This window comes from Haliaeetus albicilla, chromosome 23, assembly GCF_947461875.1.
Source record: "Haliaeetus albicilla chromosome 23, bHalAlb1.1, whole genome shotgun sequence".
In the NCBI taxonomy this organism is placed as follows: Eukaryota; Metazoa; Chordata; class Aves; order Accipitriformes; family Accipitridae; genus Haliaeetus; species Haliaeetus albicilla.
Genome location: NC_091505.1, coordinates 25,451,819 through 25,462,533, shown reverse-complemented (window position 1 = coordinate 25,462,533; position 10,715 = coordinate 25,451,819). Strand labels below are relative to the sequence as shown.

General features: G+C 49.8%; 1 long non-coding RNA gene across 1 annotated transcript; it reads right to left on the bottom strand.

Annotated features, from left to right (window-relative positions):
• Nucleotides 1–3,994: 3,994 nt before the first annotated feature.
• Nucleotides 3,995–9,483, bottom strand: LOC138690772 (uncharacterized). The gene is made up of 3 exons (XR_011329557.1): nucleotides 9,339–9,483; nucleotides 7,494–7,740; nucleotides 3,995–7,243 (listed from the first exon to the last, which is right to left on the bottom strand). It is a non-coding gene; the product is annotated as an uncharacterized lncRNA (long non-coding RNA).
• Between the last annotated feature and the right edge of the window lie 1,232 nt (nucleotides 9,484–10,715).

Sequence of the window (10,715 nt, the reverse complement as noted above, 5' to 3'; positions counted from 1 at the left end):
ATTGACTATCTTTAGAACCAATTTTATTATCAGCTTCCTTAAGTCCCGCATTATCTTCATCAGGAGCAATTTTAAGATGAATTATCTTACCTATAAGTGCAGCCACTCCTGTTCCACAGCAGTGGACATCTGTATAACAGCTGCCAGAGACATGTCGGGGGGAAATTGGAAAGATGCATTGCAATGATTGTTTACTGAGTGGTTTAATAAAATCAGCTTAATGGGTAAGTAGGAGACTAGGAGCAGAAGTGTGTTCCTGTGAGCTCTATTATTTGAACCTGGAAACATCTATCAGTCTCTCAAACAAAAGGAGGCAAAGAATATATTGCATTTGGTATTTCTTCTCCAGATTGATTTATCATTGTCACGTCTGTTCCTTCCTTCCCTCTGCATTCCTGTCTCTTGGTAATACTGTAATATCTTTTATTATAGTACATTATATAATGCAGTCTATCGCTGTGAATATTGTTATTCCAAGACCAGACTTCTTTATCCAGACCCAATTCTGGCAACACTCTTTTGCAGTAAAGGAAGTCTCCTGCTTGAGTTAGCTTTGAGTCAGAACTGTGCAGAGACACCTGCATTTTGTCCACTGCAGTGAGCTTAAGGAAAAGAAAAAAACCCTTGTAGTTTAAAAGGTCCTAATCTGAGGATTAAGACCCAGCCAAGCAGCCATACGTGCTCTGCAGGTAACTTCAAAAAGGAACAGGAAATAGCAATATTTCTACTGAAAATGGGTTTTCAGGGGCTACGTGGGGCTGATTCCTGGAGACCGATCTGGAATTTTTGTTGGGGTTTTTTTTCTGCTTTGCGGTGGTTGCTGTCGGACGCGGGCTCCTCGGAGCAGTCCGCGGGGCTGCAGTGGCCAGAGGAGCTGACGACCCTCCAGGGACGCTGCGCTCCCGTGGGAGCAGAGCCGGTGCTCCGGCTGCGGCATCGCGGGCCGCCCAAACCTGCCCCTTCGGCCCCGGGCTCTGCTCCGGGGTATATTTAGCACAAAATTAGACACTCCAGCCTTTCAATTTACTGAGTAAAAATAGACTGGCCAACATTTCCTTGAAGTACTCATACAGTGAGTGATGCGTCTGTCTGCAGCTATCATGCAGCCAGGCCTGGAGAGAGAGGAAGGCTTTCTGTGCCATGTTCAAATAAAAACACTGACATCTATTTAACGCTGTGATTAAGAGCTGAAGCCCTGAGAAGTCAGGAAGTGAATCAGTTTGGATTCTCAACGAATGTCTCATGCTAACACCAGCCAGTCATGCTGCACATCCCGATGTCTCATGGCCTGTCGCTGTACCGACGAAAGCACAGCTGCTAAAAAAAGCCCTCCTAAGGAGAAAAACAAGCAAAAGAGGCACAACCAATAAACACGAGAAGGGTCCCTTTGTCTAATTCCTTGTGTTTGGGTATAAAATCACAGTCTGATTAGTAGGCTTCCAAGCTTGCATTGCAGGTTTTGAGCATCCATTGTTTTGAAATATTTACTTTTATTTCTCCTTACTTGAAAAACCCAAGTTGATATTTGTGAATACATTGTGGCACAACTTCCTGGGAAAGTGATGTTTCCCTTGTGTACCAGGACAATAACAGCAGAAGAATTACAAATTGTTTCTATGCTGGAGCCTGCATACAGAGCCCTTCTCTGCTGCTTTGTTCCTGAATATTGTCTATAGCTTCCCGAGCGACACAGCCACTGAATATAGTTCCAATAGCTGGTGACTGGAGCGGTGGGTGCACGGGGATAACAGTTTTGGGGGTTCTATTTAAAGTCTGCATACCCTTCTTAAGTCATCATGGATGGTAAATAGCCAGAAAGCCTGACAATGAGAAAGGACTGGCCAGTCACTTAGTAATTCATTGCCACAAAGTAGTGTAGTAGCCAAAGGTATTAAAAGGTTTCCAGAAGGGATTAGATGCCTCCTTTGAAGGCAGGTCCAAGAGAGGTTATTAGGCAACTCCAGAAGTATAAACCATGGCCTGGCAGAACGTGGGAGGATACACAAGGGATAAAGTCACTCTATACATGACTTATTCTTTGTGCTCTTCCTTGAGAAACCACATCTGGCTGTGCCTGGGAACATCACGCTGCTCTAGATGCACTTTGGTCAGGCCCCGTATTTTTGTCTAACAGCCATATTATCAACAAAAGGTCTTTTGCAGGGAGGGCAGGCAGCTGCAGGGGAGAAGGGAGTGGGCGAGCACCGTGCGAGCCGGGCAGTGGCCCGGGGGAGAGCAGCAGTGGGGCCAGGGCATCCCTGCGGAGAGGACAGGATGCCGCAGGTGGGCGAGGGTGGCCAAGACCTGTGCCCGGCTGGGGACGCGGCAGCGGCAGGTCTCCCTGCTCACCATACCCAGACTCAAAAGGCAGCGTGGCCGCATCTGCAGTGGCTCCTGGATGCTGCCTGTCCGGGTCCCATCAGCTTTCCTGGTTTGACACTCAGAGGGCTCTGGTGTGCTGCTGTGAGACCAGGGGGTTAACATTTTATAGCAACATCAGGGAAGGGGGAATAGAGGAAAAAGGTTCTCGAATGTCAACAAAAAAATTATCTTGTGCAAATAAACAGAATAGATGGATTATCCCGTGTTGTTTGCGCAGGGAATTGCTGGAATGCCTGCCCGCTGCTGGCGCTCCCCGAAGCTGCCGGGGGCCTGGGCTTGTTTTCCATGGGGGGCTGGCTGGAGCCAGCCCCCCTGTTTGCCTTGGGCTCGTGGAGCAATCTGCCTCCAGATCATTTTCCCAGGCTGTGGGCTGGCTGCACACACGATGGCTACGTGCTAAAGCAATTGGGGACACCTTCTTCTACCTGCTGTGTGGGTGAACAGCACAACACGGACCTCCAGTCTCCCCGCTTCCCTGTCTCCCATCTTTGGCCTTTGCTAAATCCCTTCTCTATGAATAAAGGCTTAGATCAGAGCAAGATCTAGCCAGGATGCACAAAACCATGCAAAGATAAAGAGCTAAATACAAATGTAATCCATATACTCTTCCACCAGAGGATCTCCAAGCACTTTCCAGACAGTCGTCCATCACTGCAATTGTCAAGCGAGGTTTGGTGGTGATGCCCATGGCTTTGCTGGAGGACACATCAAACCTCCAGAACTCAGGGAGGTCCAGCCTTTGCATTTGAGGAGGGTTTTGCAACGGTGATGTGCTCGGGGTGGTGGGGGAGAGCTGGAGCTCTCTGTGCCGCACCCCAGAGATCCCACGCCGTCACTCCGCCGTCTGCTTTCAGCCATCCCTTTCCTGGCTGCACCTTCCGCCTCTCCTTGCTGCAGAAGGCATTTCACACTGTGCAGCCAACTCCCCAGTAATGAAAACTTCCCTCTGTGCGCATCATCCTTCCACCTCTTTATGGCCACTTTGCACTGAGCAGGATGGAAAGTCGGTCCTTGAGCTTAAGGCTGGATTTCAGCCTAGTTTAGGCTCCAGGTTGAAGCCTGCAGTCAGACCTGAGCTTTGGCAGGCAGAGGAGGAACACGTATCTTCAGGTCCATCTCTGTCTGCAGCTGATGAGTGTTTTATGGGGAGGAGAGAGCACAGCCAGTCTCTGTTTCTGATGTGGGCCACCCAAAACCTTGAGCATACGTATACCCAGAGACACCTGTGCACGCACACAAGCTAACAATTACCCAGCACACGTGTGCTGTAGAGGAGTCTGTATACAGCAGGGAAGAGCAGATCTCCTGGGGCCCTCAGCTTTAATATCCTCTGGATTTAATATCTAGAAACTACACATTTATGGGAACCCAAATACACACACACCTGCACATGTGGCAAATGAAGGGCAAGCAAATGCAGGTCCACGCTCTGCTGGCATAGCCAGCGAAGCACAGGGCAGAGCAGTGGTACCATCAAACTGGAGAAGACCAGGGAAGCAGCCCCAGCTCATTTGTTTTTTTGTGACATCGTGGCCTCCTCTGGCTTTTTTCACAGTTTTCCTCTGTTGTATTTAATAGACTTAATGGATCACACAGCACTATAACAACAACAGACCTTCAATGTTTTTATTAAAGCCATCTACAAAAATCCCTCTGTGCTATAGCTTTCCTGCAGGGTGACTTCTGCTGAGATGCTGTTTCCATTAAGGACAATTGCAGAGAATAAAGAAGGAATGAACAAACAAATGGAAAAAAGAAGGGGGGGTGAGGGGGGACAACTGGTGGAGCAGAGTGTTTGAGCTGCTGGTGGAAAGGAGGTAAAGCAAGGCTGGCCTGCACCTTCAGTCACGTCCCACTGCCTATGTTTGACTGGGACTCCCATTACACAGCCCAGCACATGGGGCAGCACCAGGTCCTCCTTGCAAAGCAAAATTGATTTCATTAGCTGTGATGTCAGAACTGCTGTCTCTGGCCTCCCAGTGAGATCACAGAGGGAAAAATGCCATTTTTATACTTGTCAGGTGTGACTTATTTGCTATATCCATTAAAGCTGTAAGTGATGCAGAGGGAAGAAGCTTTTCCCTGCTCAGGAACAGTCTGGTGCGTGCCTTGTGGTTTGATGTATGTCACCACCCAGCCAGTGTTGTGTTATTGGTTATTAAACATTTATATCTGTAGCACTGCAAAGCAGGTTGGCGAGCCATTGTGCTGGGTACCACAAAACTAGCAGGAACAACAGCCTTTGTTTCACAGGTAGTTGTTACCTCCCCTTCTTCATGTGCTGGAGTGGAGTATGAGCACCAGGAAAAGCATCTCTCCAGCCCCCAGTGATGCAGCATCAGTGTGGGACCTGCTTCAGCATGTGGCAGGGGACAGCAGCAGAGAAACATCTCAGCCACTGAGATGCCATCAAAGACCCCTCCTCTGTGCACCGTGACGTGGAGCACCACTGGGGAGATCTACGGGGCCAGGAAAAGCAGAGCCAAGTCCAGCCCTAGATCCAGATCCCCCAATGTGTGGTTGGGCTCTGGGGCAGCTGGAAGGGGCTTTGAGCCCATGCATGCTTGGTGCTTTCATACCAGCTTCTTTGTCACTCAGGTGGGAAACAGCAGGGGTTTGTCCAGCGCACCACAGCCCAGAGTCCCAGCGCTGGTCCTTCTGCCCGGCTCAGAAGATGTTCCAAGGCAAGGCTGCACAGGAGCTGCGGTTTGCAGCGAGAGCTGTGTGAGGCAGCTTTCTGTGCTTACGCTTGCCCTCCACCTGGTAGTGCAAGCATCCTTTCTCCATTTGCTGAAAGACTCTCAGCTTTCCTTCTGCTTCTTTGATCCTTTTTCTTTCCCAAAACTGATACCTGGACATTTGATTTTTGTGGATGCTCAGAGTTTTAAAAGGTCTGGAAAAGCACTTCTGTTTCTGCAGGACCTTGGGGCTTCTCTTCTGGCTGCAGCTGTCATCAGACTCTTGCCCACTGTCCCAGCATTGACTGAATGGTCTCCTGCAGGCTTGGGGTGGAGAAAGTAAGGGACAGATAAGAATTCCTTTGAAGGGGAGATTTCAGTTTTTAACCACAGCTTTGAACCTTCCTCCCAAATCCCAGGGAACCTGACCCAACTGATCCCATCAGTCAGCACCCACGGCTCCAGCTCTGAAGTTCACTCTTCCGTCCGTACCACCATCCCAAGTAGCATGATGATGGATTAAGTCTTTCAGTCTTGCAGGTATTTTGGTTTTGAGAGCAGCCTGGTCAACCAAGGTCCACCACAGGACATCAAATGTCACGGCCTCTGTTGTGGCAGGAAGGGAACTACGCAAACACTATGGGTAAATTAATGCCTAACAAGTTGGTCTTTCATTTACTCTGGAGCTGTTGGAGACACCTACCACTTGCATGTGAGATCATTAAGGACGTAGCAGTGCTGAGCAGGAGCAGCTCATCTGTGTGCCATCCCAGGTGGCTGAGGGAAGTTTTTTAGAGCCCAGGCTTGAAGCACATGTTGCAGGTTGCCGTCTGGGTTTTTATTTTCCAGAGGACTCTCTTTCCATCTCCTTACCTTGTGTCTATACTCCTCTTTGTGCGTGAGCTCTCAGATACCAGGGAGTTCCTCTCAAAGGGCTGACAGACATGGGTAAAACTGATTTATGCCATTCTGACACGTGCTTGGCTAAAACACCTAGAAAAGACCATCCTACCTGCCCTGCCAGAGCTGTTCACTAAACCCTAAATCAAAAGAGACTTCTCCTTGCCTCCCCTTTTCCTATAACAAATCGCAAACCATTTCCATTTGTCCGTAGCCAGCACGCTGTTCCCCTTAATGCGCTAAGCTTCCCAACATGATGTTTAGCACATGTTCTTTCGCACTGCCCCCCTCTGCTCAAAGGCAGCCTTATAGTTTGCAAATGGGATGAAACCACTGTGCGGCCCCGCGTCTTGGCTCTGCTCCCACCGTACTCTACGGATGCCAGAACCTTTGCTGCACCTTCCAAGTCATTATGTATGTTCAAAAGCCTGCCAGAAAGGCTAGGAGGATAAAAGCAAGCAAAAAAAAAAAAGCGCAACACCAAAACACCCCAAACCCCCTAATGCACGTGAAGGAGAAGCAGAGTAACTGAGGCATGTCCTCCATGGAGCGCTGCCCATGGGGCTCTCGCCTGTGGCTCACCGTTGCGCAGCCTGCATGAGGTGGGTCTCCTCCTACGTTTGCCTTCTGGGGAACAAAAGGCATGCTTGCCTGGGGAGGAGAGATCCATCCTCCCGTGGGTTTGTCTGGGACGGCTGCCACCATCAACATACCCAAACCACTGGTGAGATGCTCAGAGGGATCTGTTGGGGCAGGATCGGAAACACGGAGATGTGGGCTCGGCCCCTGCTCAGACACTGGGAGTCTTATCTTGGTGATCAGAAAATGCTTCAGAAGAGTTAATGAGCGCAGATACAAAGAGCTGTGGTTGTCTGTGTAAACAGGGAACCGCAGCCTTGAGAAAGGATCAAAGACAGTATATTCACCCAAAGCCACAGACTTTTAGCACTCGAGCTGAAGGAAGACTCTGGTGCTTACATCGGGCAGCAGGCTGTTAGTGAGCGCCCAGGGCAGATCCCAAGGGGTCGGAAGACATAAGCGTGTCCCATCACTCTCCCATCTCATGTCCCATCACCTTCCCATCTCCTCTTGGTGGTTACTGAGATGGCAGCGGTGCCTGCTGCTGCCTCTGGGCATCGGAGCAGAGCTGCTTGGGTGGCAGAGCACAGCACAAGGCAGAGGAGGTAGCGAGGAATCTGCGCATGTCTGCGGCGTGGTTCAGCCTCTCGGGACACGAAGGAGGGAGAGAAGGGGGCAGTGAGGGAGAAGGAAGGCGAGACAGCCTGCAAGGAAGAGGACAAGTGGAGAGAGGAGATAATCAGCAGACAAAGAGCATCAATGCTTCTGCCAATGTAACTAGCCCTCTGAAAATGACTGGTTGGTGTTTTCCCAACTCCCACCATCAGGAGAGGCTGTGTGCTCATCAGGGAGCTCCTCTCCCACTCTCACAGCCAAGGGAACAGGGGATATCTCTGCCTGTATTGGCAGCTCCCTCTCCTTTTGTTTCTTTTCTCCATCCTTTTCAGTACTTACTGCGCTGGACATGGTATTTCAGGAAGCAGTCCTCAGCATACTGCAGGGAAACTGGTTTCCAGCCTGGGCTCTTCTGCTAGTGTCAGGAGCGATGGCTGCACGGCATTGCCTGTGGCCGTGGGGTCATCCGCTCTGGAGGAGCTGGGCTGACACTCCCGCCGCAGCTGCCGAATGCCAGCGATCCCCAGCCAGCTCTTGCCTGAGGTCTTGGACTTATCCCAGTGACCTGGAGCTGTTTGCCATGTTCCTGCAGAAGACCTAGATTTTAATGCCAACTGAGCAGCTGTATAAATGTTTCCTGACATTTCGGAGACAGAATAGATCATGCTGTTCAAACCTCTTCTTTCAGAGAGCATTCAAATAATACCTTTTCAGTTTAAGGGAACTTTATTTGCTTTAAAGATTTTATGATAATTTCCAACAGAGGCCATCAGACAGTCAGTCTTCCCCATCCCAGGATATCCTGCAGGCCAGCACTCCCTTTTTCTCCGCAGGGTGTCCTCCATCATACCCATACTCCTCTGCATTCAGAGCTTTCCTGGGTCTTCAAAATCTTTCCAATATCGAAGCAGCTATTCTAGTTATTAACCAGCCCTTTCTAAATGCATACAAGCCTCCACAGTGTATGCCTGTCCCACTGTCTCTGGGCTACCAAAAAAGAAAAGCTAAAAGCATTATTGAATTTGTTAATTGGCATGAACTGCAAAACTTCTCTGCTGAAATTATGCCATCTTATTTAACGAGACTATTCCCTTGGCCTCAAAGTTTAAGGGAAAGACCCCGGACATCTAATGAGCTTCACAAAAGGCCTACAAGTTAATAGAACTGGGCTCAGCTATGTTGACTGGAAAAAATAACTTTAGAATCAAGTTTTCTGCAGTAGAAAAATGGTTTGAGGTCTAGAGATGGTCACACAGTCCCAGCAGCCCAGGGAGAACCAGCCGAGACGATACCACCTGCACGAAAGGGGATGTACCTCAACCACAAGACTCCTGATAGAGATGACCTCGGGGCTGCTGCTGTTCCCCAGGACAGCAGGAGCAATCAGGCTTCTGAGCAAGCCCCTAAAAATGTGACATTGAGTGGAGGGGAGGGGTTGAACATTTCTGACTTCAGGTAATGTTTCTGCTGCAGGAGTGTCCTGAAGGCAAGCGGGTCACCTTACCCAGCTCAAGCCCTTGTCAAGGTCCCTCCCATTCCAGACACAGAGACAGCAGATTGCCCTTGCATACTGCAGGGCTTTTCATTCCCGTGACTTGTCCTCACATCGAGGACTTTGCAGTCCATGCCCTGGAAACATTATCGTCTTGCTGTGGTGGACTCTGACTTGATAATCTCTCCATTTGTGAAGGAGACCAGTGCCTGAGGTCACCGCAGACACCCGGGTGCTAACTCCCCCTCCACCTTCCTCCCCACCGTTCATCCACAACACCTTCTGCACATTCGTTTCTCATGCAGCATCTCAAAGCTTTCCCTGAGAAGGGGACACAGCAACCCTGCCTCTTGCAAAACGTCACATCACATCCTGACAGGGAGTAATTCTTCAAATCACTCTCCTGAGGTGCAGGCATGCATTGACCCACCCTCCTTTCCTATTAGTTTAGGATTTTTTACAGTGGCATTCCCAAAACAGGGAGCTGGGCGAGGGTTTGGATTTGCACTCTGCCTTGGGCTGTAAACAGGCTATGAGACCGTATCGCCTGTTGGGAACTGGATGCTTGTGCTGGCAAGAGATGACTGCGTCCTCTTTGACCACGAGTTGTCTCCCAGGCTGAGCATCTGCCTGTAACTAAAACCCCACGGGTGGTCCGCTCCCCAGGAGCCAGCCGGTGGGTCCCCACGTACCTGCCTCCTGGGGCAACGCTGATTTGGGGACAAGGACCCAGCACGGTGCCAGTGAAGAAGCGCTGGAGCTGCCGAGAGCTGGGGCTGCCTCGCACCCCCGGCATCACAGGGCTGCGCAACCGGCGCCGGGATGGATCCACCCTGCGCGGCAGTGGCACCCGCAGGGACGAGCATCTTCATTCCTGCTCTGCACTCCTCCTATCCGTTCATCTCTGGAGGCAGCAGAGCTGCCTATGGGCCCATGCAGTCCCAGGAACAAGCCTGCAAGAAGGAGAGGAGTGACGGCGAGGAGCTGCAGCCCTGCAGCTGCAGGGAGAGCAGCGGTGCAGGGAGGCACCGGCGCAGGAGCCGTTCACCCCCCAGCACGCTCCCTCAGCCCCCGCGCGGCACATCAGCCCTGTGCCTCTCCCAGAGCCTACTTTTCTGTTTTTGCCCCAAATATATTCAAATGCGTTGTTATGAAGTACAATTATGAAAATGTATTCTCCCCCTCAAAGCTCTGAAGCATGGGAAAAAAGCTGTTAAATGCTGAAATATTTACTTTGCTTTTTCAGATTAGGAGCTGGCAGCGAGCAGCATTCAGTTTTATTAAAATGAGAGCACTCTTACATATGGTCTCCGCTAAAAGGCAAACTCCCTTTCTGCTCTGTCCCACACAATAAGTTCCAATTAGTGAGAAATATCACTCAAACACTTGCCTGCCTTTGTTTAAAAACAAACAATACATCACTGCAGATAAGGATTTAAAAACAAATAAACAGTGGCTGCTATTTGCATAAGACCTACAAATTAAGTGCACTATGTGCAGCCATAAGAGAGACACAAATTGATCAAAATTTCCTTTCAGCGCTGTGCAGACATTAAGACTAACGTTGCTGAAGCAAAAGGCTGAATGAAGAGGGCTTTTTTAAAACCAGCCCGGTGTTTGCCTCCCTTCTGGCAGACACTGGCTTGTTCTTTACCCTGAATCCTCACAGTTCATTTTTTAAACCTCTTGAGCAACTTATCTTTCAGTATCTCTCTTTGGAGACTCTCATACATCATGGCTAATTCTAGGTTGCCACCACCCAGAGAGGATTTTGCAGCTCAAGCCTGGTGTTACGGTCTGGTGAATGGCATGAAGAGAATGGCCAAGTCTTGGGTGGCATTTAACATATATATGAAGAGAGTTTGCTTTAAAAAAAAAAAAGCAGGGTTTGGATGGATAAAGCTGAGTCAAGGGCCCACAAGACAAGCCTAAAAAATCCTATGAGGGGAAGGGAAACCCAACATTTTCTTCTTTACCCACAGACTGGGAAGCAGTGCTGTTCCTCAGTGAGGTACATCATAGGAGACACAAGCCATGCTGCAAACATCCTCAAAGAGAGCCCTGAACGA